The 27,466-nt window shown below is 40.5% G+C and overlaps 1 protein-coding gene across 7 annotated transcripts in view; it reads left to right on the forward strand.

Annotated features, from left to right (window-relative positions):
- Positions 1–27,466, forward strand: part of ARHGEF9 (Cdc42 guanine nucleotide exchange factor 9) — a 426,609-nt gene that overhangs the window by 169,786 nt on the left and 229,357 nt on the right. The window contains exon 1 of one of the 7 annotated variants that reach the window (XM_061410340.1): positions 11,329–11,399. The exons of the other annotated variants lie outside the window; for them this stretch is intronic. The gene's annotated coding sequence lies outside the window, so the exon portion shown is untranslated. Of the gene's footprint in view, positions 1–11,328; positions 11,400–27,466 lie in introns of those variants that run through there. 7 annotated transcript variants of the gene reach the window in all.

The raw sequence follows: 27,466 nt of genomic DNA on the forward strand, positions 1-27,466 counted from the left end.
TCCTACCCACAGTAGTATATATAATGGTCATCTGAGTTAAATTCACCCATTCCAGTCCATTTTACTTCACTGATTCCTATTAGCCTCACTTAATCTTCACAACGACCCTCTTAAACAGAGAGTATTACTATTTCCAGTTTACAGACAAGGAGACTGAAGCATGCAGAGGTAAATTAGATTGCCCAAGGTCCCACAACTAAGAAGTAATAGAGTTAGAATTTGAACCCATGGGATCTAACTCCAGAGTTTAACACTCTTACCTATTTACCTAACCAACAATGGTGCAGATGTCCCAACCAGATTGGGATGGAGTCTCATTCAATTGTATATACCCCAGTGCCTAGCACACTCCCAGGCTCACATGACTGTTGAACTGAATCAAGTAAGTAGGCATTTATTTAATGGAGAGCAGATATGAATAATTGATTAGAGGCAGAAAGATACAGTATCATTTATGATAAAGAAATAAAATGCCTGGGACAAGGAAGGGACCAAGAGAAAGATTTTTTTTAAGGTATTTTAGAATTATAGGGTAGTTATTTGGGTTAGATCTAATTATAATTTTCTCTCCAGCATTCATCTTTACTACCTCAAAGCCAATCTAATGCTTGTCTTACGTATTAGGAATTACATTCAGCTGCTGGTAACAGAAATGAAATATAACAGTAGCTAAAATAACATAGACAATTATTTTTCTATCATGTAAAAATGATCTAGATAGAGGTAGGCTGTTCAGGGCTGGTATGGTGAGTCTATCATCCTTAGCACATGGTTTTCATCCTTAAGGTCACAAGTTAGCTACTAGAACTCAAGCTGTCACATCTGTATTACAAACAGTGGGAAGGACAAAAATGGCATATGCTACCTGCCATCGTTTTAAGGAGCTTTCCTGAAAGCTCCCCCCAAGAACTTCCACTGACCTCCTATTTGGCAATCTTAGTAGCAAAGGACTCCTGATACATTCATACTCAAGAAGAAGGGAAATGGGTTTTTGTTAAGCAACTAGTTTCCCTAAAACAACTCTTAAGAATGAGAAACAAGCCTCTGAGAGTTCATGACTCTGCCTCCTCAGCATATCTTTCTCCAGGAAGCCCTAGGATGGGACTGTCTATCCCTTGTTTGGAAGAATGCTGTGAAATTTAAGGAGGGAGAGGTAAATCATAAATGCCTCTAGGAGTTTAGTTGATAAGTTACATGAGCGGTATTATAGAGTGAATTCATTTGAAAGTGGTGAGGAACATGGCAAAACCCTTTCTAAAGGAGGCAGCCACTATTTAGCCCCATTGGACCCTGGTCATTTGGAGAAGTGAACCTACTTTGCCAGATCTTATAATTTAGTTCAGTGGAATTTGGAAATCCAGATTTTTGTGCAATATTGTTTTTTTTTTAAATGTTGGATCAAATTTTCTTAAAATTTTGTGATACAAACTAAACAGATTCTAGCCCCAAGATACTAGTTTTCAACCACTGGTTTAATGAAAAAAGCGCTACATTTGGAGAACAGGATGCTAGTTCCAGATGCGCTGTGTGACCATGTGTAAGTATCTTCCTATCTATGGGCTTCAGAGTCCCCATCTTTATTCTGAAAGTGTTTGACTAGAGAATTTCTATGGAGTCTTTGAGCTCTGATGTTCTATAATTTTTCCTTATATGTAATAGTCAAATGAAAGATCACTTTATTTAAAGTTTTCTAGATATTTATTCAAAATTTTGTTTTTTAGGAGACATAACCCATCATATATTGATTTTCTATCTCTGGAAATATTATTTAGTCACTTATTTACCATTTGTTGTCAAAACTTTCTTAAATAGAACCTACTTGCTTCATCCAATTCATTTAGGAATTTAATACCACTGAAAGTCCTACTGAACTTAAATTTTCTAATGTGTTCTGTCAGTGGTGACATTAACTAATAAATGGTTGATATTTCCATCTAGCTCAATTATTTCTTGTAACATTTCAGCAAAGGTTGGTGGGGAAGATGGGGAGTACTGGAATGAATCAAATCTAACAAGAATTCTTCTGGGGAAGAGTGAAAGAAGCAGACAGCTAATAGCAGAAGGATATAAAATTAATCAAGAAAAACTGCTATTTAAAAAAAAGAAAAAAAAAAAGAAAAACTTCTATTTTTGAGCACCTACATCTGCTTTCTATATATTATGTCATTTGATATACCCACAAACTAATTAGAGGTATTTTCTTCCGCTTTTATAGTATGGAGCAGGGAAGGGTAACATCTTTCTGTAAAGGGCCTTATAGTAAATATTTTAAACTTTGTGGACCATATTAGGTCTCTGTTGCATGATTTTCCTTTTTTTGAACAATTCTTTCAAGATGTGCAAGAATACACAAAAACAGCATAGCATGTGTGCAGGATTTGGCCCACATCTGCTAATGCCTGTTTGAAAAGGTTAAGAACATTTACACTGCAGACAGCAGATTTAAAATTCTGGATCTGCCTCTTAGTAACTGTGTACAATTGAACTAGTCACTTAGACTCTCCCTTGCCTCAGTTTTTTCATCTGTAAAAATGGGATAATTATACAACTTACCTCACAGGGCTGTTGTGGAGATTCACTGAGTTATTATTTGTAAGTGCTTAGAACAGTGTCTCTGGAGAAGGGAAAGTCTACCCACTCCAGTATTCTGGCCTGGAGAATTCCATGGAATGTATAGTCCATGGGGTTGCAAAGATTCGGACACAACTGAGAGACTTTCACTTTCACACTTTAGAGCAGTGTTTCACACATAGTGTTGATTGAATAAACAAGAAAGGCTAGAATCTGATCTTGGAATGGGAGGATGTTTGGAGAGTGTGCTTCTAACTACTCTCTGCTGCTGCTGCTGCTAAGTTGCTTCAGTCGTGTCCGACTCTGTGCGACCCCATAGATGGCAGCCCACCAGGCTCCCCCGTCCCTGGGATCCTACAGGCAAGAACACTGGAGTGGGTTGCCATTTCCTTCTCCAGTGCATGAAAGTGAAAGGTGAAAGTGAAGTCGCTCAGTCGTGTCTGACTCTTAGCGACCCCATGGACTGCAGCCTACCAGGCTCCTCTATCCATGGGATTTTCCAGGCAAGAGTACTGGAGTGGGGTGCCATTGCCTTCTCCAGACTGCTCCCTAGTGTGCTTATAATTGTACCCTATGGGTAGCTGCTCCTTATACATCTATTTCTGGTAGTCCAGTGTTTCCAATGTGGTTCACAACTACAGCTGCTCTGCTCTCTGTATTAAGTGTCTCACATGACACACCAAGCACACAGAATTGCTGGCCAGTCCAGCCCAGGTCCATGTGCCTCTTGAACCAGAATCTTTATGCCACACTGCCTCTATATAGACCACTCAAGAAGCTGTTATCTAGGGAGCAAACACTTCCCCTTCCCTAAAAACACATACCACTGTTATGTCAGCTTTCCATGGGCTAACCCTCTTACTAACCCGTAAAAGAACCCCTCTCAACTGTACTTGACAAAGCTGACTATTCCTTCATCATTGAAATTCTGTCTTCCTTGGTTTCCAGGATGCTCTTCTGGTCTCACTCCTTCCTCACTGACTGCTCCTTCTCAGACTCCTCTGCTCCTTTCTCCTCATTTTCCCAGTCTCTAAATGTTAGAAGGCTCCAGGGCTCAGTCTTTGGACCTTTTCTCTTCTCCATTTATATTAGCTTCTTTGGTGAATTCCTCATCTAGCCTCATAACTTTAAATAACATTTATACATTAATGACTCCAAGCTTATATCTCTGGCCTGGCCTGCCTGGACACATCTAGCTGCCAATTTAATATTTTCACTTGGATATCTAATAGGCATTTCAAACTTAATATGTCCCAAACTGATTTCTTGATATAAAACCCCATATCTGGTTCTCTTGCAATCTTCTCTGCTTCAGTAAATAGTAACTCCCAAATACTTTCTTCTAGATGCTCAGATCAAAATCCTTGATAACTCATTTTCTCTCACATCCCACATCCAATTCATCAGGAAATCCAGTTGGTTCTACCTTCAAAATTCATGTGGAATTGATTATTTCTCTCATGCTACCACTCTAGTCTAAACCACTATCATCTCTCACTGTTACTGCATTATTCTTCTTTCTGTCCTCTCTGTTTCCTCCTTTAACCCCCTAGAGTCAATTCTTTACACAGCAGCCAGAGTGAGCTTGTTAAAACTTAAGACAAATCATGTCACATATTACTTCTTGGCTCACCATTCTTCATTTTTCTCCCACCTCACTTAGAGTAAAAGCCTAATCCTCATGATAATCTATTAGACCCTACATGCTCATGCCTATTACCTCCATGACCTCATTTCCCACCATTGTCTCTTATTGCTTACTCCATTCCAGTTATACTGCCCTTCCCTATCTTATTCCAAATCACCAGGCATATTCCAGTCTCAGGCCTTGCTTGCTATTCCTTTCACCTGGAACACTCTGACCTCAGATGTCTACATTGCTTTCTCACTTCAATCAGATCTAGTTCACATGTCTTCTTAGTGATATTGTCACTGACTATCCTTTTAAAAATTGCATGTTTGTTACCCCCATCTTCTCTGCCTTTTCACCTAACAGCATTTTTAACCATTTGACATACCATAAATTTTATTTATTTATTTTTCCTTGTTATCTGCCTCTTTCTGCTAGAACATAAGTTCTATGAAATCAAAGATTTTTTGACAGCTTCATTCACCAAAATATCCCCAGTACCAGATACAGAAAGTGCCTAGCACATAGAAGGTGCTCAATAAATATTCTTTGAATAAAAATAAATGACAAGAATTCTTCCCTGCCACTGCCTACTTATATCTCTTTACATCTCCCCAAGAATATAAGATAGACCTAATCATCCTGAGACAGAGAAGGCAATGGCAACCCACTCGAGTGTTCTTGCCTGGAGAATCCCAGGGACGGGAGAGCCTGGTGGGCTGCTGTCTATGGGGTTGCACAGAGTCAGACATGACTGAAGTGACTTAGCAGCAGCACCCATCCTGAGAAGACAAAGCAGCAGGCTCACAGAAGAATCACACCCCAAAAGGAAAGAAAGATTGATGGAAAATAAGCAAGTGGTCTTATGCCTGCCTGTATTTCATTTGTCTGACTCCCAGGGTTTCATGAGGCTCTTTCAATGTATGCTCTGTGCTTTGGAGACTAGGATATTTTCATTGCTCCTAACACAACTGTCCCCCTATCCTAGGCCCTCTTTTCTTCCTGGCCATCCTGAATATTAGACCCCAAACACTTTATTTTGTGACAGGCTCAGATTCCTCACCAGAGCAAAGTGACAGACATGATTCATTACTTGTAGGGACTATAGTTTGTGTGGGGCTATTGGATGTACAAGTATGTGTGTGTGTGTGTGTGTAACTACATATAGTTTGTATCATATTTGGACCCACTATGTATGAGTGTCACTTCATGTGGTCAACAACAGATCTGTCAAGGTCTTTTACCATCCTTAGAGATCCTTACTGCAATCTTTTCAACCCTACCCCCTACCTCCATCCCACAGTTAATCACTATCATCAGGGTTAACATGTGCCAGAAACTGTGCTAAAGACTTTATGTGTATTCACTTGTTTACTCTTCACAGCAACTTTTTGATATAGATAGTATTAGTATTCTTGTTCTTCTGATGAAGAAACTGGGATCCAGAGAGATAAAGTAAATAGCTTATGTTACTTTATCTTGCTCTCAGCCAATGTTGGCTTAGGAAAACATATTTTAAACTCTTTTGACTGGAACCCACATTAAAAACTATATATTCAACATCACAACTAACATACAAAATAGAAATGAACTTTTCAAACAATTTATTATTTGCCATGTAGTTAGGCATTATTTATTATTTGCCATGTAGCCTGAAACTTTCTCTTCAGTTAAAAAAAAAAAGCTAATCAGGACACACCTAATTGGTTTTATTACCCAAATGGGTCCACATTAGTGGACATTCATTGAAGGCTTGCAGTCTACCCTTTGAAAATCAGTGCTTTAGGCTCAGTGCCCCCTTTCAAGGTTACTTTCATTTCTCAGAGACCTCAAAAATGTCTCCAGTTCCAAAAGGGGGTTATTATAATACTGGAATGTGAAGAATCAAGAGGAGCATTAGTTGTGGAGGCGGAGATGGAGACACCCCTAGTATGCCTTAAAGCCTCCAGTAAAAGGTGAACCCTACATGAGTCACTGTACCCTTTTCAGAAATACCCTCTCTGAATCCATGTGGAGCCCTTTTTTTTTTTTTTAATTAATTTTATTTTATTTTTAAACTTTACATAATTGTATTAGTTTTGCCAAATATCAAAATGAATCCACCACAGATATACATGTGTTCCCCATCCTGAACCCTCCTCCCTCCTCCCTCCCCATACCATCCCTCTGGGTGGTCCCAGTGCACCAGCCCCAAGCATCCAGTATCGTGCATTGAACCTGGACTGGCATCGCATTTCATACATGATATTTTACATGTTTCAATGCCATTCTCCCAAATCTTCCCACCCTCTCCCTCTCCCACAGAGTCCATAAGACTGTTCTATACATCAGTGTCTCTTTTGCTGTCTTGTATACAGGGTTATCGTTACTGTCTTTCTAAATTCCATATATATGCGTTAGTATACTGTATTGGTGTTTTTCCTTCTGGCTTACTTCACTCTGTATAATAGGCTCCAGTTTCATCCACCTCATTAGAACTGATTCAAATGTGTTCTTTTTAATGGCTGAGTAATACTCCATTGTGTATATGTACCACTGCTTTCTTATCCATTCATCTGCTGATGGACATCTAGGTTGCTTCCATGTCCTGGCTATTATAAACAGTGCTGCGATGAACATTGGGGTACACGTGTCTCTTTCCCTTCTGGTTTCCTCAGTGTGTATGCCCAGCAGTGGGATTGCTGGATCATAAGGCAGTTCTATTTCCAGTTTTTTAAGGAATCTCCACACTGTTCTCCATAGTGGCTGTACTAGTTTGCATTCCCACCAACAGTGTAAGAGGGTTCCCTTTTCTCTACACCCTCTCCAGCATTTATTATTTGTAGACTTTTGGATTGCAGCCATTCTGACTGGTGTGAAATGGTACCTCATAGTGGTTTTGATTTGCATTTCTCTGATAATGAGTGATGTTGAGCATCTTTTCATGTGTTTGTTAGCCATCTGTATGTCTTCTTTGGAGAAATGTCTATTTAGATCTTTGGCCCATTTTTTGATTGGGTCATTTATTTTTCTGGAGTTGAGCTGTAGGAGTTGCTTGTATATTTTTGAGATTAGTTGTTTGTCAGTTGCTTCATTTGCTATTATTTTCTCCCATTCTGAAGGCTGTCTTTTCACCTTGCTAATAGTTTCCTTTGATGTGCAGAAGCTTTTAAGTTTAATTAGGTTCCATTTGTTTATTTTTGCTTTTATTTCCAATATTCTGGGAGGTGGGTCATAGAGGATCCTGCTGTGATGTATGTCAGAGAGTGTTTTGCCTATGTTCTCCTCTAGGAGTTTTATAGTTTCTGGTCTTACGTTGAGATCTTTAATCCATTTTGAGTTTATTTTTGTATATGGTGTTAGAAAGTGTTCTAGTTTCATTCTTTTACAAGTGGTTGACCAGATTTCCCAGCACCACTTGTTAAAGAGATTGTCTTTAATCCATTGTATATTCTTGCCTCCTTTGTCAAAGATAAGGTGTCCATATGTGCGTGGATTTATCTCTGGGCTTTCTATTTTGTTCCATTGATCTATATTCCTGTCTTTGTGCCAGTACCATACTGTCTTGATAACTGTGGCTTTGTAGTAGAGCCTGAAGTCAGGTAGGTTGATTCCTCCAGTTCCATTTTTCTTTCTCAAGATCGCTTTGGCTATTCGAGGTTTTTTGTATTTCCATACAAATTGTGAAATTATTTGTTCTAGCTCTGTGAAGAATACTGTTGGTAGCTTGATAGGGATTGCATTGAATCTATAAATTGCTTTGGGTAGTATACTCATTTTCACTATATTGATCACGTGGAGCCCTTTTTAAAATGCCTTCTCTGAACATAAATTCATTAAACAAACATTTTCTAAGCCTCTGAACACTAAGTGCTCTGCCAGAGGCTGTGGGGAAGCAAAATTATATGGGGCAGACAAGCTCATAAACATCTAACTACATATAGCAAGCAGTAACAAGTGACATAAGGTTGCCAGTAAAATGTCGTGAGCATACAGAAAAAAAGAGATGGATTTCAATTTGGGTTGAGGCTTCCTAGAAGAGATGACTTTTGAACCATGCCTGGAAGGATGGCTAGGACTTAGACAAGCAGAAGTAAGGGAAACATTTCTCAAATGATATTTTTAAAATTAATTAATTAATTTGAATTGGAGGCCAATTACTTTACAATATTGTAGTGGTTTTTGCCATATATTGACATGAATCAGCCACAGGTGCACATGTGTTCCCCATCCTGAACCACCCTCCTGCCTCCCTCCCCATCCCATCCCTCAGGGTCATCCCTGTGCACCAGCCCTGAGCACCCTGTCTCATGTATTGAACCTGAGCTGGCGATCTATTTCACATATGGTAATATACATGTTTCAATGCATTCTCTCAAATCATCCTACCCTGGTGTTCTCCCACAGAGTCCAAAAGTCTATTCTTTAAATCCATGTCTCTTTTGCTGTTTTACATATAGGGTCATCGTTACCATCTTTTTAAATTCCATATATATGCATTAATATACTGTACTGGTGTTTTTCTTTCTGACTTACTTCACTCTGTATAACAGTTTCATCCACCTCATTAGAATGGATTCAAACGCATTCTTTTTAATAGCTGAGTAATATTCCATTGTATATATGCACCACAGCTTTCTTATCCATTTGTCTGCCAGTGGGCATCTAGGTTGCCTCCATGTCCAAGCTGTTGTAAACAGTGCTGTGATGAACATTGGGGTACACGTATCTCTTTCTTTTTTTTTTAATATAAATTTATTTATTTTAATTGGAAGCTAATTACTTTACAATATTGTATTGGTTTTGCCATACATCAACATGAATCCGCCACGGGTGTGCACGTGTTCCCCATCCTGAACCCCCTCCCACCTCCCTCTGCATACCATCCCCCTGTGTCATTCCAGTGCACCAGCCCTAAGCATCCTATATCATGCATTGAACCTGGACTGGCGATTCGTTTCACATATGATATTATACATGTTTCAATGCCATTCTTCCAAATCATCCCACCCTTGCCCTCTCCCACAGAGTCCAAAATACTGTTCTATACATCTGTGTCTCTTTTGCTGTCTCCCATACAGGGTTATCATTACCATCTTTCTAAATTCTATATATATGCTATATATATAACATATACTGTATTATATGTTAGTGTACTGTATAGGTGTTTTTCTTTCTGGCTTACTTCACTCTGTATAATAGGCTCCAGTTTCATCCACCTCATTAGAACTGATTCAAATGTATTCTTTTTAATGGCTGAGTAATACTCCATTGTGTATATGTACCACAGCTTTCTTATCCATTTGTCTGCTGATGGATATCTAGGTTGCTTCCATGTCCTGGCTATTATAAACAGTGCTGCAATGAACATTGGGGTACATGTGTCTCTTTCATTTCTGTTTTCCTCAGTGTGTATGCCCAGCAGTGGAACTGCTGGGTCATATGGCAGTTGTATTTCCAGGTTTTTAAGGAATCTCCACACTGTTCTCCATAGTGGCTGTACTAGTTTGCATTCCCAAGAACAGTGTAAGAGGGTTCCTGTTTCTCTGCATTCTGTCCAGCATTTATTGTTTATAGACTTTTGATAGCAGCCATTCTGACTGGGAGGTCAGGTGGTCTGGTATCCCATCTCTTTCAGAATTTTCCACAGTTTATTGTGATCCACACAGTCAAAGGCTTTGGCATAGTCAATAAAGCAGAAATAGATGTTTTTTCTGGAACTCTCTTGCTTTTTGATGATCCAGCGGATGTTGGCAATTTGATCTCTGGTTCCTCTGCCTTTTCTAAAACCAGCTTGAACATCTGGAAGTTCACAGTTCATGTATTGCTGAAGCCTGGCTTGGAGAATTTGGAGCATTACTTTACTAGCGTGTGAGATGGTGACTGCAGCCATGAAATTAAAAGATGTTTACTCCTTGGAAGAAAAGTTATGACCAACCTAGATAGCATATTGAAAAGCAGAGACATTACTTTGCCAACAAAGGTCCATCTAGTCAAGGCTATGGTTTTTCCAGTGGTTATGTATGGATGTGAGAGTTGGACTGTGAAGAAAGCTGAATGCTGAAGAATTGACGCTTTTGAACTCTGGTGTTGGAGAAGACTCTTGAGAGTACCTTGGACTGCAAGGAGATCCAACCAGTCCATTCTGAAGGAGATCAGCCCTGGGATTTCTTTGGAAGGAATGACGCTGAAGCTGAAACTCCAGTACTTTGACCACCTCATGTGAAGAGTTGACTCATTGGAAAAGTCTCTGATGCTGGGAGGGATTGGGGGCAGGAGGAGAAGGGGACGACAGAGGATGAGATGGCTGGATGGCATCACTGACTCAATGGACATGAGTCTGAGTGAACTCCGGGAGTTGGTGATGGACAGGGAGGCCTGGCGTGCTGCAGTTCATGGGGTTGCAAAGAGTTGGACAAGACTGAGCGACTGAACTGAACTGAACTGAACTGATTCTGACTGGCATGAGATGGTACCTCATTGTGATTTTGATTTGCGTTTCTCTGATCATGAGTGATGTTGAGCCTCTTTTCATGTATTTGTTAGCCATATGTATGTCTTCTTTGGAGAAATGTCTGTTTAGTTCTTTGACCCATTTTTTGATTGGGTCGTTTATTTTTTTGGAATTGAACTGCATGAGCTGCTTGTATATCACATGATATTATTTTAAAAGCATGTGAGCTGGAAACTGTAGATACTCAGAGAGACTAAAGAGTATTTAGAAGATCTAGGGCCAGGTTATAGAGACTTGTTAATATCTTTTTAAATAGTTTGAGCTTCGTTTTGTAAGCCATAAGGATTCATTAAAAAATGTTTCATGAGAGGAACATCAAATAATGCTTTAGGGCTCTAACTCTGGAAGTAGAGTGAGAATGGATTGGACGGCAGCAAAAATGGAGGTATATTGGCACTTAAGCAGTTGATGTGATGGTCAGAAGAGAAATAAAGGCTTGGCCTGAAGCAACTGTTATAAGTATGGGAAGGAGGGGATAAAGAAAAAATGCCATAGGGGCAGAGCCAACAGGACTTGGCAACTAATTGTATGTATATGTATAGGTGATGCCTTCTCTCTTCCTTCCTGGTTTACCCCTCACCTCTGGACTTCCACAGAAGCCTGATGAATTCTGTTAATCCACCTATACCAGGAAGAGGAAGCATGGGTGTGGATGGGTGTCTCCCGCTATGCAACTGGTGAGGAAGAAGAAACATTGCATCATAGGTAAGCTAGGAGGCTAGGCTGAATGCAGTCACCTTGTCCTGTTGCCATAGCATTTCAGAAGATCATTGAAAGGGACCTTCAGTTCAGTTCAGTTCAGTTGCTCAGTCGTGTCCGACTCTGGATCCTGCTGTGAAGATATTCTGCTGTGAGGAGTGGTCAGATGAGGATGGAATGTAGCAAGGAGGGAGCCTTTAGGAAAAGTCTTAGCCTTGACCTCTTAAGCTCACCTCTTTCCGATTCTTCCTCCTTTCCTTTCCTCCCACCTCCTCCTCCCTCTTCTTCTTTCCCTTTTCCCCTTCCTCATCTACCACTGCTTCCTCCTCTAACTTCTTTACCCTCCTTTTTCTCCCTCCATCACTTCATCCTTTTACCTCTCCTCCTTATTACCTTATTTTTCTACTTATTCTCTTCATTTCCTCTTCTTTTTCTCCCATTTCTCCCTCCTTTTTTTCTCCCCTCTCCCTTGACTGTCCTCAGCACCTTCACCAGGAAAAAAAAATGTCCTTGAAGTTCAGGAGTCAGAATTTGGCAACTGAGAGGTGACTCAAGTCATCCAGGTTGATGGGAGTCAGGGGGTGGGGGGGCAAGTGTTCTTGAAGGAAACGTACCTTCTGTTAAATGGACACCTTGCTGGTTTTCTTTGCAATGCTTTTCCTGGCCAAGCATGCCTCTGGCTGGAAGAGTCTCTTCTTGTCCTCTGACCATCCCACTCTTACCATCCCCAGGCCTGGGGAATGGTTAGCAGAAGATATAGTAGTTTTCTCAGAGAAGCTCTCAATGAGAACTGGGACTGGAGCCCATGGCTCTTGCTTCTTCTTTACTTTTTCTATTGGCCTCTCACTTCTGTAAGTGTGGGCCATGGGTCAGTAGTATCTGTATCACCTGATAATCTATTAGAAATGCAGAACCTTAGGTTCCATGCCAGACCAAACTGAGTCAGAATATTCATTCAGAACACCCGTGAATATTAAAATTTTAAAGGCATTGCTCTTCATGGACTACATCCCTATACAGACAAAATCATTCCTAAATCATCCCATTCTGAGTTTGTCTGAAACTGTGTCTGCATGCTAAGTCACTTCAGTCATGTCTGACTCTTTGCAACTCTATGCACTATAGCCAACTAGGCTCCTCTGTCCATGGGATTCTTTAGGCAAGAATTCTAGAGTGGGTTGGCATGCCCTCCTCCAGGGGATTTTCCTGACACAGGGATCAAACCCACAACTCCTGCATTAGCAGGTGGGTTCTTTACCACTAGCCCCACCTGGGAAGCCCCCCTGGAACTATGAAGAGGTAAAGAAGCAGAAGGTCAGAGAGCCCTAGAAAGCAGGAATCACCACTCAGATGTCCGCAGAGGCTAGATAGGGGCCAGTAGTCAGGCACATTGGCTCTAAAGAAGGAAGCTGCCACTTAGCTAAGCTGATGGCTGTATGGTGGGAATACCAGCCCTAGGTATGTTTCTAGAGAAGCTGGAACTTCATATTTTATATGAAATATCCCAATTAAAAATATATATCCATATATATTTGTTGAGCATCCCAAAACTTAAAGCACTGGTGGGCTGTTGGCCAGACTTTCCATTTTCAGCCTTTGATGTAGTCTTGGTTTGTTTTTAGCAGCAGGGATGCTTTGTTTAACCAGAATCTTAGCTAGAAATTTAATGCATTAAGCAGATGAAAGGAGAACTACTTGGTTGAAGTGGGGCCCAGAGCTCCTCCTACTCAGCCTCCTTCATGTCCCCCAGAAAAAGAAGTGGCCTCTGAAGGACATTCTCTACACTTTGTAAAACCACAGATCAAAAAGCATTAAAAGACTCTAACAACAACATTTGACAGGTAAAAAGTCTGAATGGCTTGTCCAAGGTCACACAGCAACTCAGCAGTCATCTGACTCCCAGTCCAGTGTTTTTTTCATCTTGGCTCACTGACTTCTTTGCACGGTTCTCTAACACACCCTTCCATCAATGGAAGATTCATTCTACAGCATCTCTGGCAGGTGTTCTTCCAGACTCTACTTTGTTGCCTTCAGTAATGGGAAACTCATCACTTCATAAGGTTGAACATCAACATGTGAGTTTGTTTTGCCAGAGAATCTTTGAGCAGATACACAGGCAATACCTCTGCCCAGATGGGGATTTTTTCTGTTCACCCAACTGAAGCTAGTAGTTCATGCAGTTATTTCAGCTCCTATCTTTGTAACTAAAAATGAATAGTGTATTTTTGAATAGGAAAGAAAATCTCTTAGATAAAGAAGAAGTTGTTTGAGGCTGAAAGGCATAGCATATGGGAGAAAGAGAAGAGGGAGAGAAGGAGGAAAGAGGTGAGTGCTAGGAAAAGGGTTTGACTGAAATGAATGTGAAATTATTTTATTTATCTAAATTTAAGAGTAAAGACCCTATGGAGAGCTTACAGGAGAAGAGTAACTAATGGATCTCTACCACAGAGGAAGGAATAGGCTTTTCATCTGACTTGTGGCTGTGATCAAGCTAAAGTTGCCTTGGGGGAAGGCAGTTGGGCCAAGGACCCTTACATTTCAGGGAAGTGATTTCTGTAGCAGCTCTAGCCTCAGCTCTGCCTGCTGAGGCCTGAAGAAAGACAAGTGTGACTATTTCCTTCCTGCTCTTCCTTGGGCTGCTTGAAGCTACATTAAGAGCTTGTTTCAAGTGTCTCATGATCCATTGGATCTCTACTCTGGCTTGGATCTGCAAGATCATTGAGCTGCTTGGGGAGCTTAAGGATGAGGAATTGTGTTCCTAGACAAGTGACTATCTTAGCTGATGTTCCCTCAGAAGAAACGGGAGTACACATGTTCAGCAAACCTTCTTCCCCAAATCAGGAACCTTAGCTGATCTCAACATCTCTGACTATTAATTATTCATCCATATATACATGAAGATGTTTCCTACCCTTTTTTTAGCAAGGAAAATTACCTCAATGACTCCAACCTAGTGGCATGAGTTTGGTCTAGAGATGGGCTTTCTATGCTTTAATGTGCATGTGAATCACTAGGAATTTAGTAAAAATACTGGTGTTAAGTCAGTACGTCTGGGGTGGACCTGGGAGTCTGCATTTCTAATAAACTCCCAGGTGATGCTGATGTCACTGGTCTGAGCTCCAGACTTTGAGTAGCAGCAAAGGGATAGATGACCTTAAAAATTCATCTAGTTGGATTTTTCTTCTCAAAGTCTAAGCCAATGTATATTAAGTCTATATATTTAGATATATACCAATACACACTTTTCCTATTGCACTAACATCTTGCTTTAAATTCTTCCCTGTTTTTGCTTATTTGGGATGACATCTATCGTGTTTAGCACTTCTTCCTCTCCTGCCTTCAAAACTCTCAACTCCTTGGAAGCACAAGTCATCTGCATCTGGCACCTACTCTCCTTTCTTTTTTACTTTCCTCTCCTGATATTCTGGTCCTGCCTGCTTCTCTGACATTATCTCCCACCACTGTCTTGTGTTTTACTACATTCTGCCATGTTGATCTTTTTCTGCCCCTCACACATATCAGTCTAATTTCCAGTTCTGAGCCTTTGCTTTTGTTGTTCCTGTTGTTTGGAATGTTCTTCCCCCAGCTCATTTTTTAAATTAACTAATTAATTTATTTTGCTGTGTCTGATCTTAGTTGCAGCACACAGGATCTTCATTATGTCATGTGATCTTTCCTTGTGGTGCACGGACTCTCTCTAGTTGTGGTACCCAGTCTCAGTAGTTGTGACATGCAAGTTCCAGAGTGTGAGGACTTCAATAGTTGCAGCATGTGGGCTCTCTAGTTGTGGGGTGTGGGCTTTGGAGCACATGGGCTCAGTAGTTGCAGCATGCAGGCTTAGTTGCTCTGTGGCATGTGGAATATTAGTTCTCTGACCAGGGATCAAATCCATGTCCCCTGCATTGCAAGGCATATTTTTAACCACTGGACCACTAGGGAAGTTCCAGCTGGTTTCTTATCATTGTGGTGTCAACTCTGATGTCATCTCCTCAGAGAGGCCTTCTTTGGCCACCTAGCTAAAATAATGTTTTCCTTTCTCAGTTACATTTTATTATATCACCCTGTTTATTCAGGTATTACCTAAATCAAATCCCTTATGACTATACAGTGGAAATGAGAACTAGATTTAAGGGACTAGATGTGATAGAGTGCCTGATGAACTATGGACGGAGGTTCATGACACTGTACAGGAGACTGCAATCAAGACCATCCCCAAGAAAAAGAAATGCAAAAAAGCAAAATAGCTGTCTGAGGAGGCCTTACAAATAGCTGTGAAAAGAAGAGAAGCAAAAAAGCAAAGGAGAAAAGGAAAGATATAAACATCTGAATGCAGAGTTCCAAAGAATATCAAGGAGAGATAAGAAAGCCTTCCTCAGTGAGCAATGCAAAGAAATAGAGGAAAACAACAGAATGGGAAAGACTAGAGATCACTTCAAGAAAATTAGAGATACCAAGGGAACATTTCATGCAAAGATGGGCTCAATAAAGGACAGAAATGGTATGGACCTAACAGAAGCAGAAGATATTAAGAAGAGTAGGCAAGAATACACAGAAGAACTGTACAAAAAAGATCTTCATGACCCAGATAATCACGATGATGTGATAACTGACCTAGAGCCAGACATGCTGGAATGTGAAGTAGGCAAGAATACACAGAAGAACTGTACAAAAAGATCTTCACAACCCAGATAATCACAATGGTGTGATCACTCACCAAGAGCCAGACATCCTGGAATGCGAAGTCAAGTGGGGCTTAGGAAGCATCTCTATGAACAAAGCTAGTGGAGGTGATGGAATTCCAGTTGAGCTATTTCAAATCCTTAAAGATGATGCTGTGAAAGTGTGGCACTCAATATGCCAGCAAATTTGGAAAACTCATCAGTGGCCACAGGACTGGAAAAGGTCAGTTTTCATTCCAATCCCAAAGAAAGGCAATGCCAAAGAATGCTCAAACTACCACACAATTACACTCATCTCACACACTGGTAATGCTTAAAATTCTCCAAGCTAGGCTTCAGCAATATGTGAACCATGAACTTCCAGATGTTCAAGCTGGTTTTAGAAAAGGCAAAGGAACCAGAGATCAAATTGCCAACATCCACTGGATCATCAAAAAAGGAAGAGAGTTCCAGAAAAACATCTATTTCTGCTTTATTGACTATGCCAAAGCCTTTGACTGTGTGGATCACAATAAACTGCTGAAAATTCTGAAAGAGATGGGAATACCAGACCACTTGATCTGCCTCTTGAGAAACATGTATGCAGGTCAGGAAGCAACAGTTAGAACTGGACATGAAACAACAGACTAGTTCCAAATAGGAAAAGGAGTATGTCAAGGCTGTATCTAGTCACCCTGCTTATTTAACTTATATGCAGAGTACATCATGAGAAAAGCTGGGCTGGAGGAAGCACAAGCTGGAATCAAGATTGCTGGGAGAAATATCAATAACCTCAGATATGCAGATGACACCATCCTTATGGCAGAAAGTTAAGAGGAACTAAAAAGCCTCTTGATGAAAGTGAAAGAGGAGAGTGAAAAAGTTGGCTTAAAGCTTAACATTCAGAAAACGAAGATCATGGCATCTGGTCCCATCACTTCATGGGAAATAGATGGGAAAACAGTGGAAACAGTGGCTGACTTTATTTTTCTGGGCTCCAAAATCACTGCAGATGGTGATTGCATCCATGAAATTAAAAGACGCTTACTCGTTGGAAAGAAAGTTATGACCAACCTAGATAGCATATTCAACAGCAGAGACATTACTTTACCAACAAAGATCCATCTAGTCAAGGCTATGGTTTTTCCAGTGATCATGTGTGGATGTGAGTGTTGGACTGTGAAGAAAGCTGAGCGCCGAAGAACTGATGCTTTTGAAGCTTTGGAGAAGACTCTTGAGAGTCCCTTGGACTGCGAGGAGATCCAACCAGTCCATCCTAAAGGAGATCAGTCCTGGGAGTTCATTGGAAGGACTGATATTGAAGCTGAAACTCCAATACTTTGGCCACCTGATGCGAAGAGCTGACTCATTTGAAAAGACCCTGATGCTGGGAAAGATTGAGGGTAGGAGGAGAAGGGGACGACAGAGGATGAGATGGTTGGATGGCATCACCAACTCAATGGACATGGGTTTGGGTGGGGTCCGGGAGTTGGTGATGGACGTTGAGGCCTGGCGTGCTGTGTTTCATGGGGTCGCAAAGAGTCAGACACGACTAAGTGACTGAACTGAACTGAACTGTTTATTATTTTCATAATAAGTATTCATTACCTAATATTAACTTATTATTTTGGGAGTTTAATATCTAAATCTCTTCATTATAATATAAGCTCCCTGAGAATAGAGATCTAATATGTGTTTTTCACTTCTGTATCCCTAGTACCTAGAACAAAACTTGGCACATAGTAGGTGCTTTAAGCATAATTGTTAGCTGGTAGAGTATCTTTCTGGATATTCTTCCTCATTCATTGAAGACTTTAGCTCCTGTAGCATCACTTGTTTTCATCTTTCTCTGGTCTGTCTAACCTCAATATTCCTGTAGTTGGCTTATTCAACCCTGGCCTCACTTTCATCTCCTCAGTCAGAAAACTCCTGTGGTAATCTTTGGTCTTGTTATAGCAAATATCTCAATGAATTGCCTCCAGAATCTCAATATCAGGCATTTCCCCGCTGATCATTTTCCTATTCTTCCAGCCCACTTACACTGGTGCATCTACTCCAGCAATTCTTCCACATCATCAAGATATATAATGTCATTAACCTAACCCATACTCATCATCCCTTCTCATGTCTTTTCTTTTCTGTCCAACTTAGGTTACCTGGTCTGTTATTATTATCAATTCCTTGAAAACATTTTCAGCTCTATTTCCCATTTCTTTTCCTATTGTGTTTTCCTGGCAAATCTACCCCAGATTTAACCAACCACCTATCCTTTCTGTACCTGTGCTTGAACAGCAAGGGAAACTGAATAAAAAGTCCCACGGTTGAGCTGACTAATTTTGCTTTACCACAAGTCTCAGCTGGACACTCAACACTTCCTGTTTAAATCTCCTCTCATGATTCCAGTGTGTAACTGAGACTGAGAACCATTGGTCTTAGAGGACTATTACATACTTGCTCAGAAGCACTTGCACCCTTGTGCATTTTTTTTCTTCCTTCTTGCTAGAGTATAAGAAGTAGCTCTGTTCCTGCCAAGAGCAAGTAACATGTCTTATGCTCTGGACCTTTCCCTATCACCTTCTTGAGGCCTTTGCTCCTGCAAGTATCCCTTCTGCTGAACCAGTGCCTCTGAGAATTTAAAATACATGCAAATCACCTGGATTTCTAGTTAAATGCAGATAGTGATTCAGTGGGTCTGGGATGGGGCCTGAGGTCTATGTTTATAATAAGTGTCCAGGTGATGATAAGGCTGTTGGTCTGTGGACCATGCTTCAAGTAGCAAGGTCCTATGTCATCAACCTTTCCTTCTCACCCTCATCATCATATAAGCATGCTCTTAAACTCTTATTTAAATTTTAAAAAAGAACAACTTGATCACACATACCATTTCAAATATTACCCTATTTCCTATTCCCTTCAGCGCAAAACTTTTCAAAGAGATATCTATGCTCTTCCAACTTCTTTACCTTCATTAACTCTTTTCCCCCTCATTCACTCCTCAGCTCATTCCAGGATGACTTCTGTTACCTTTGTGCTAATGAAGCTACTCTTCTTAAGACCAATGGCTATGACTGTCTTACCAATACAATGGTCATATCTCTATTAATATCATCATCCATTCAAGTTCTCAGTGTCATTTCTCAGAACTTTTTTATGTGAATAAGATTTCTTCTGGTTTTCTTTCTACTGTACTGACCACTACTTCTCAGTCTCCATTTTTGACCCCTCCCTCTCAACATTAGTCTAATTCTTGAGGGTCCAGGACCCTTTCTTACCTACATTCTCTCTCTAGATAATCTCATCCTGTCTACCTGAGGATGACTCCAAAATGTATATTTCCCAGCAGATATTTGCTCCTGAGGTCTAGGCTTGTATATCCCATTGTCTTTCTGACATCCCTTCTAACAATATGACTCAAGTATAGCTCACACTTAATACATCAAAAATGGAAGTCTTGATTTCCTCCCCTCCTCAAATCTGTTTATTCTAGTCTCTTCATATCAGCAAATGGTGCAACCATCTACCCAGTTGTTCAAGCCAGAAACCTAAAGGCATCCTTAATTTCTCCTCTCTTTGCCTCATACTCTACATACAACCCATCACCAAGTTCTGTTGTTTCTACTTCTAAAATATATCTCAAATATTTTTACCTCTATTTATCATCTTCACTGCCTTTCCATCACAAGATACATCATCTTTTTCCTGGATGACTACAACAGCTTCAACCTATTGTCTCTCTATCAATTTGTTTATCATTTAACAACCTAAGTGGTCTTTTACAATACAAATGTAAATCAGATCGACTCATTCTCTTGCTTGCTGCTGCTGCTGCTGCTGCTAAGTCGCTTCAGTCATGTCCGACTCTGTGTGACCCCATGGACTGCAGCCTACCAGGCTCCTCCATCCATGGGATTTTCCAGGCAAGAGTACTGGAGTAGGGTTCCATTCTCTCCCTGTTGTTCTCAAAATAAAGGTTTTATATGAAATGTTTCTGTCAAATATGTCTCCTACACTCTCCTACTTTCTTTCTATGTTTCAGCCTCACTGGGCTTCTAATTCCTGGGGCTCTCTGTGCACATGCATGCAAAGTTGCTTCAATCATGTTTGACTCTTTGCAACACTATGGACTGTGTAGTCTGCCATGTTTCTCTGTCCATGGGATTTTCCAGGTAAGAATACTGCAGTGGATTGTCATGCCCTCTTCCAGGGGATCTTCCCAACTCAGGAATTGAACCCGCATGTCCTTGTGTCTCCTGCAATGGCAGGTGGGTTCTTTACCCCTAATGCCACCTGGAAAGTCGAATCTTTTGGACTTTCTGTTTTCTATGCCTGGAATACTTTCCCCCTACCTCTTTACATGGTTGGCTCACATTCAGGCTATAGTCCTCAACTTAAATGTCATCTCCTTGGAGAAACTTTTTAATCTAAATTCTGTCTTCCCTCACAGTGACTCTTGATTCTTTCACTTTATTTCTCTCATAGCATTTGTCACCTTCTGTATTAACATATTTATTTACCTCATTTACTTGTTTATTGGATAGAAATGAAGGCACCAATGGTGTCTGTTTTGTTCATTGTTATATAATCAGTGGTTAACATACTATGCCTGCCACATAGGCAGCCATATTTATTGAATTTACAAATGAATAAACAAGAATAGATAAATGATATACGTAAATAATATTTTGTCAAGACGTCAGAGGTTATAAGGTGGATTTGAGCATTGGACTCTCAATACTAGCATCATAGTAGTTGTGTACATTTAACTTTTATCTTTTTTCACTGCCACATTCCACTCTCTGTCAAGAATCAAAGGTCTTAGTCTCATTCCAGTTCAGCCATTAACTTACTCTGTGACTCTGGGAATTACATTTATTCTTGGAGGCTACATTTGATTGTCAGTCACAGAAAAATAACCAAACAGATCACACAGACCACAGCATTGTCTAACTCAATGAAACTATGGGCCATATGAGCCATCTAGAGCCACCCAAGACAGACGGGTCATGGTGGAGAGTTCTGACAAAAGGTGGTACACTGGAGGTGGGAATGGCAAATCACTTTTGTATTCTTGCTTTGAGAATCCCCTGAACAGTATGAAAAGGCAAAAAGATATGACACTGAAGATGAGCTCCCCAGGTTGGTAGGTGCCCGGTATGCTCCTGGAGAAGAGTGAAGAAATAACTCCAGAAAGAATGAAGAGATGGAACCAAAGTGAAAACAATGCCCAGTTGTGATGTGACTGGGGACGGAACTAAAGTCCAATGCTGTAAAGAACAATAGTACATAAGAACCTGGAATTTTACGTCTGTGAATCAAGGTAAATTGGAAATGCTCAAATAGCTGATGGCAAGAGTGAGCATTGACATTTTAGGAATCAGTGAGCTAAAATGGACCAGAATGGGCAAATTTAATTCAGATGACCATTATATCTACTGCAGTGGGTAACAATCTCTTAGAAGAAATGGAGTAGCCCTGATAGTCAACAGAAGAGTCCAAAATGCAGTACTTGGGTGCAATCTCAAAAATGACAGAATGATCTGTTTCCAAGGCCAACCATTCCATATCACAGTAATCCAAGTCTATGCCTCAACCACTAATGCCAAAGAAGCTGAGGTTAAACAGTTCTGTGAAGTCTTTCTAGAAATAACACCAAAAAAAAAAAAAAAAAAAAAGAATTCCTTTTTATCATAGGGGACTGGAATGCAGAAGTAGGAAGTCAAGAGATACCTGGAGTAACAGGCAAGTTTGGCCTTGGAGTACAAATTGAAACAGGGCAAATGCTAACAGAATTTTGTGAAGAGAATGCACTGGTCATAGTAAACACCCTCTTCCAACAACACTAAGGATGACCCAACACATGGACATCACCAGATGAGCAATATCAAAATCAGACTGATTATATTCTTTGCGGCTGAAGATGGAGAAGCTCTATACAGTCAGCAAAAACAAGACTGGGAGCTGACTGTGGCTCATATCATGAACTCCTTATTGCAAAATTCAGACTTAAATTGAAGAATGTAGGAAAAAATCACTAGACCATTCAGTTATGACCTAAATGAAATCCCTTATGATTATACAGTGGAAGTGACAAATAGAGTCAAGGGATTAGATCTGAAAGACAGAGTGCCTGAAGAACTATGGACAGAAGTTCATGACATTGTACAGGAGGTGATGATCAAACCATCGCCAAGAAAAAGAAATGCAAAAAGGCAAAATGGTTGTCTGAGGAGACCTTACAAATAGATGGGAAAAGAAGTGAAAGGCAAAGGAGAAAAGGAAAGATAAATCCTTCTGAAGGCAGAGTTCCAAAGAATAGCAAGGAGAGTTAAGAAAGTCTTCCTCAGTGATCAATGCAAAGAAACAGAGGAAAACAACAGAATGGGAAAGACTGGAGATCTCTTCAAGAAAATTAGAGATACCAAGGGAACATTTCATGCAAAGATGGGCACAATAAAGCACAGAAATGGTATGGACCTAACAGAAGCAGAAGATATTAAGAAGAGGTGGCAAGAATATACAGAAGAACTATACAAAAAAGATCTTAATGACTCAGATAACTATGATGGTATGATCATTCACCTAGAGCCAGCTATCCTGGAGTCTGAAGTCAAGTGGGCCTTAGGAAGCATCACTACGAACAAAGCTAGTGGAAGTGATGGAATTCCAGCTGAGCTATTTCAAATCCTAAAAGATTATGCTGTAAAAGTGTTGTCAATATGCCAGTAAATTTGGAAAACTCAGCAGTTGCCCAGGACTGGAAAAATCAGTTTTTATTCCAATCCCAAAGAAAGGCAATGCCAAAGAATGTTCAAACTACCACACAGTTGCACTCATCTCACATGCTAGCAAAATAAGGCTCAATATTCTCCAAATGAGGCTTAGACAGTACATCAACAGAGAACGTCCAGATGTTCAAGCTGGATTTAGAAGAGACAGATGAACAAGAGATCAAATTGCCAACATGCATTGGATCAGAGAAAAAGCAAGAGATTTCCAGAAGAACATCTATTTCTGCTTTATTGACAATGCCAGAGCCTTTGTGTGTGTGTATCACAACAAACTGTGGGAAATTCTTAACAAGATGGGAATACCAGATGACCTTACCTGCCTCCTGAGAAATCTGTATGCAGGTCATAAAGCAAGAGTTAGAACCAGACATGAAACAATGGATTGATTCAAAATTGTCAAAGGAGTATGTCAAGGCTGTATATTGTCACCCTGCTTATTTAACTTATATGCAATGTACATCATGCAAAATGCTGGGCTGGATGAAGCACAAGCTGGAATCAAGATTTCTGAGAGAAATATCAATAACTTCAGATATGCAGATGACACCACCCTTATGGTAAAAAGTGAAGAGGAACCAAGGAACCTCTTGATGGAAGTGAAATAGGAGAGTGAAAAAGCTGGCTTAAGACTCAACAATCAAAAAAATGAATATCATGGCATCTGGTCCCATCCCTTCCTGGCAAATAGATGGGAAAACAATCAAAACAGTAAGACACTATTTTCTTGGGCTCCAAGATCACTGCAGGTGGTGACTGCAGCATGAAATTAAAAGATGCTTGCTCCTTGGAAGAAAAGCTATGACCAACCTAGACAGTTCATTATTTTACCCACAAGTTCCATTTAGTCAAAGCTATGGTTTTTCCAAAGACATGTATAGATGTCAGTTGGACCATAACAAAACCTGAACACTGAAGAATTAATGCTTTTGAACTGTGGTGTTGGAGAAGACTCTTGAGAATCACTTGGACTGCAAGGAGATCCAACCAGTCCACTCTAAAGGAAATCAGTCCTGAATATTCATTGGAAGGACTGATGCTGAAGCTGAAACTCCAATTCTTTGGCCACCTGATGCGAAGAACTGACTCACTGGCAAACACCCTGATGCTGGGAAAGATTGAAGGCAGAGGAGAAGGGGAAGACATAGGATGCGATGGTTTGATGGCATCACTGACTCAATGGGCATGAATGTGAGCAAGATCCAGGAGCTGGTAATCGACAGGGATTCTTGCCCTGCTGCAGTCCATGGGGTCGCAAAGAGATGGACACTACTGAGCAACTGAACTGAACATGTTATCATCTCTAAAATGAGAATGTTGAAGAAGATAATCTTGGAGATCATTGCCAACTTTGATATATATGCATAAGTGATTGTTTAAGATTATTACAATTTGGATGAAGCACAAGCTGGAATCAAGATTTCCAGGATAAATATCAATAACTTCAGATATGCAGATGACACCACCCTTATGGCAGAAAGCAAAGAAGAACTAAAGAGCCTCTTGATGAAACTGAAAGAGGAGAGTGAAAAAGTTGGCTTAGAGCTCAACATTCAGAAAACTAAGATCGTGGCATCTGGTCCCATCACTTCATGGCAAATAGATAGGGAAACAGTGGAAAAAAAAACTCTGGGAGTTGGTGATGGACAGGGAGGCTTGGCGTGCTGCAGTCCATGGAGTCACAAAGAGTCAGACACGACTGAGTGACTGAACTGAACCGAAGACTATTACATAAATGACGATTAGTTTATTCATTGGATAATTGAGAAATGTGATGCAGAGAAGCTGGGCACTTGAACCAGGTTACCCAACTGTAGCGAATTCAGTTCCTTATTCTGCACAAAGCCACAGCCACATTAGATAGTGACTAATTTGCGCTGGTAGCTCTGCCCTCAGAAGCCTGCCTCTGAGTTCCTTGAATCACGATGGACTCAAATAAAGAGAATGTAGCTGGGGACATATCTATGATTGTCTCTCTCCTCATGCTGCTCATGGCTGAAAAGAGCATTTGGCACTTGTCCACTGAGAGCTGCTGCCCGGCTAATTACCAAATAGGCTTCTGGGAGATCACAGGACTTCAAAGGCGAGGTCTGGGGCACAGACCTTTTCTGAATACTTACTGGCTGCCAGGGTTTGCGCTAAGTACTTTCTTTCCATGGACAAATTTATCAAATGTTCAAAACAATCTAGTAGACAATATTATTACCCTTATTTCACAGATAAGAAAACTATCGAGATGCAGAACATGAAATATCTGGCTGAGTAATTACCAAAGTCAATAATTAAATTCAAGCAGTTCTGGCCTCAGAACTTATACTCTAACCTTCTACATTGGGTACCTGCTAAGTTGCTTCAGTTGCATCCAACTCTTTGTGACCCCAGGCTTCTCTGACCATAGGATTCTCTAGGCAAGAATACTGGAGTGGGTTTCCATTCCTTTCTCCAAGGGATCTTCCTGACCTAGGAATTTAACCCGTGTCTCTTAAATGTCTCCTGCATTGGCAGGCAGGTTCTTTACCACTAGTGCCACCTCATTGTATCACCTATAGCTGCTCATAGGTTTTAGGCAAATAGCACTCCAGACATACTGGATTTGGTAGTGTCTATGCCCAAATAGGGAAAGGAGTACATCAAGGCTGTATATTGTCACCCTGCTTATTTAACTTATATGCAGAGTGCATCATGAAAAATGCTGGACTGGAAGAAGCACAAGCTGGAATCAAGATTGCCAGGAGAAATATCAATAATCTCAGATATGCAGATGACACCACCCTTATGGCATAAAGTGAAGAGGAGCTAAAAAGCCTCTTGATGAAAGTGAAAGAGGAGAGTGGAAAATTTGGCTTAAAGCTCAATATTCAGAAAACGAAGATCATGGCATCCGGTCCCATCACTTCATGGGAAATAGATGGAGAAACAGTGGAAACAGTGTCAGACTTTATTTTTTGGGCTCCAAAATCACTGCAGATAGTGATTGCAGCCATGAAATTAAAAGACGCTTACTCCTTGGAAGGAAAGTTATGACCAACCTAGATAGCATATTCAAAAGCAGAGACATTACTTTGCCAACAAAGGTCCGTCTAGTCAAGGCTATGGTTTTTCCTGTGGTCATGTATGGATGTGAGAGTTGGACTGTGAAGAAGGCTGAGCGCCAAAGAATTGATGCTTTTGAACTGTGGTTTTGGAGAAGACTCTTGAGAGTCCCTTGGACTGCAAGGAGATCCAACCAGTCCATTCTGAAGGAGATCAGCCCTGGGATTTCTTTGGAAGGAATGATGCTAAAGCTGAAACTCCAATACTTTGGCCACCTCATGCGAAGAGTTGACTTGTTGGAAAAGACTCTGATGCTGGGAGGGATTGGGGGCAGGAGGAGAAGGGGATGACAGAGGATGAGATGGCTGGATGGCATCACTGACTCGACGGACGTGAGTCTGAGTGAACTCCGGGAGTTGGTGATGGACAGGGAGGCCTGGCGTGCTGCAGTTCATGGGGTCACAAAGAAAGAGTTGGACATGACTGAGTGACTGAACTGAACTGATGCCTACGGGATCAACATCTGATCTTCCACATATGTCATACATTAACACTGAAATATTTGCCCTCAGATCAGTTCTTCCCTCTTCTCCTGCAAACTAAATTTCTCATAGTCCCTTGCTATCTCACTTGTTTTGTCCAAAGGAAGACGCCTGTGGGAGACTGGTGAACAGGAGGAAGAGTATTCCTTTACCTCCTGCTTCAGAGTCTCCTCAGTGACTCTAGTTTCTGGGGACAATTCCTCTATTCATGGCACCTGCACCATCAGGCCAACCACCCCATGCTTTTAGCTTCAATTTAATACCAGTTTCTGGGTTCTGACAATGTTACCTTTTCCCATTACCCATCTAGCTCTAGATGGGTAGAAAACTAGTAATAGCTTTCTATGGTTGCTACATGTTGGCTTGCCCCACCATCCCCTATTTGGCTTCTTTGTTTTGACAGTGTGATTTGTTCTCTGTATTAAACCATTCAGAAGAAATATCTAGAGTGGTTTGTATTTTCCTGACTGGGTCATTATTGATATAGGCAACTTCTATAATCCCAAGGCTTCTCACTATCACACAAATTGGTGTATCTCCTTCAAAGCATGTGTCACAACCTTTCATTACTTTGTTTGTTTACTTTTTTGTTGTTTATCTTTTCTCCACTTCAAGTAGATTACAAAGTCCATGAGGAACTTTGTCTTGTATTTTGAATAGCTATCCCAATGCCTGGAACAAGGAAGCTCAATAATATTTTTTATGTTTTGTCTTTTTATTTATTTTTTAATTGGAGTACAGTTGCTTTACAATGTTGTGTTAGTTTATGCTGTACAATGAATGAATCAGCTATATGTATACAAATATCCCCTCAATAATATTGTTGACTGAATGTATCCATTAAAAAAAAATCCAAATTTTATTGGATATCTCCTATATGCCAGTCACTACTGTAGGAGATAGCAAGGTTAGTAATTCATTGCCTCTGCTTAAAAAAAAAGAAAAACAACTTATATTTCCACTTAAGTGACATTAAATAGAAAAATGTACACATAACTAGTGTATTAATTTGCCAGGGCTACCATAATGAAGTACTGCAGTCTGGGTGGCTTAAA

Source organism: Bos javanicus, chromosome X, assembly GCF_032452875.1.
Source record: "Bos javanicus breed banteng chromosome X, ARS-OSU_banteng_1.0, whole genome shotgun sequence".
Classification (NCBI taxonomy): domain Eukaryota; kingdom Metazoa; phylum Chordata; class Mammalia; order Artiodactyla; family Bovidae; genus Bos; species Bos javanicus.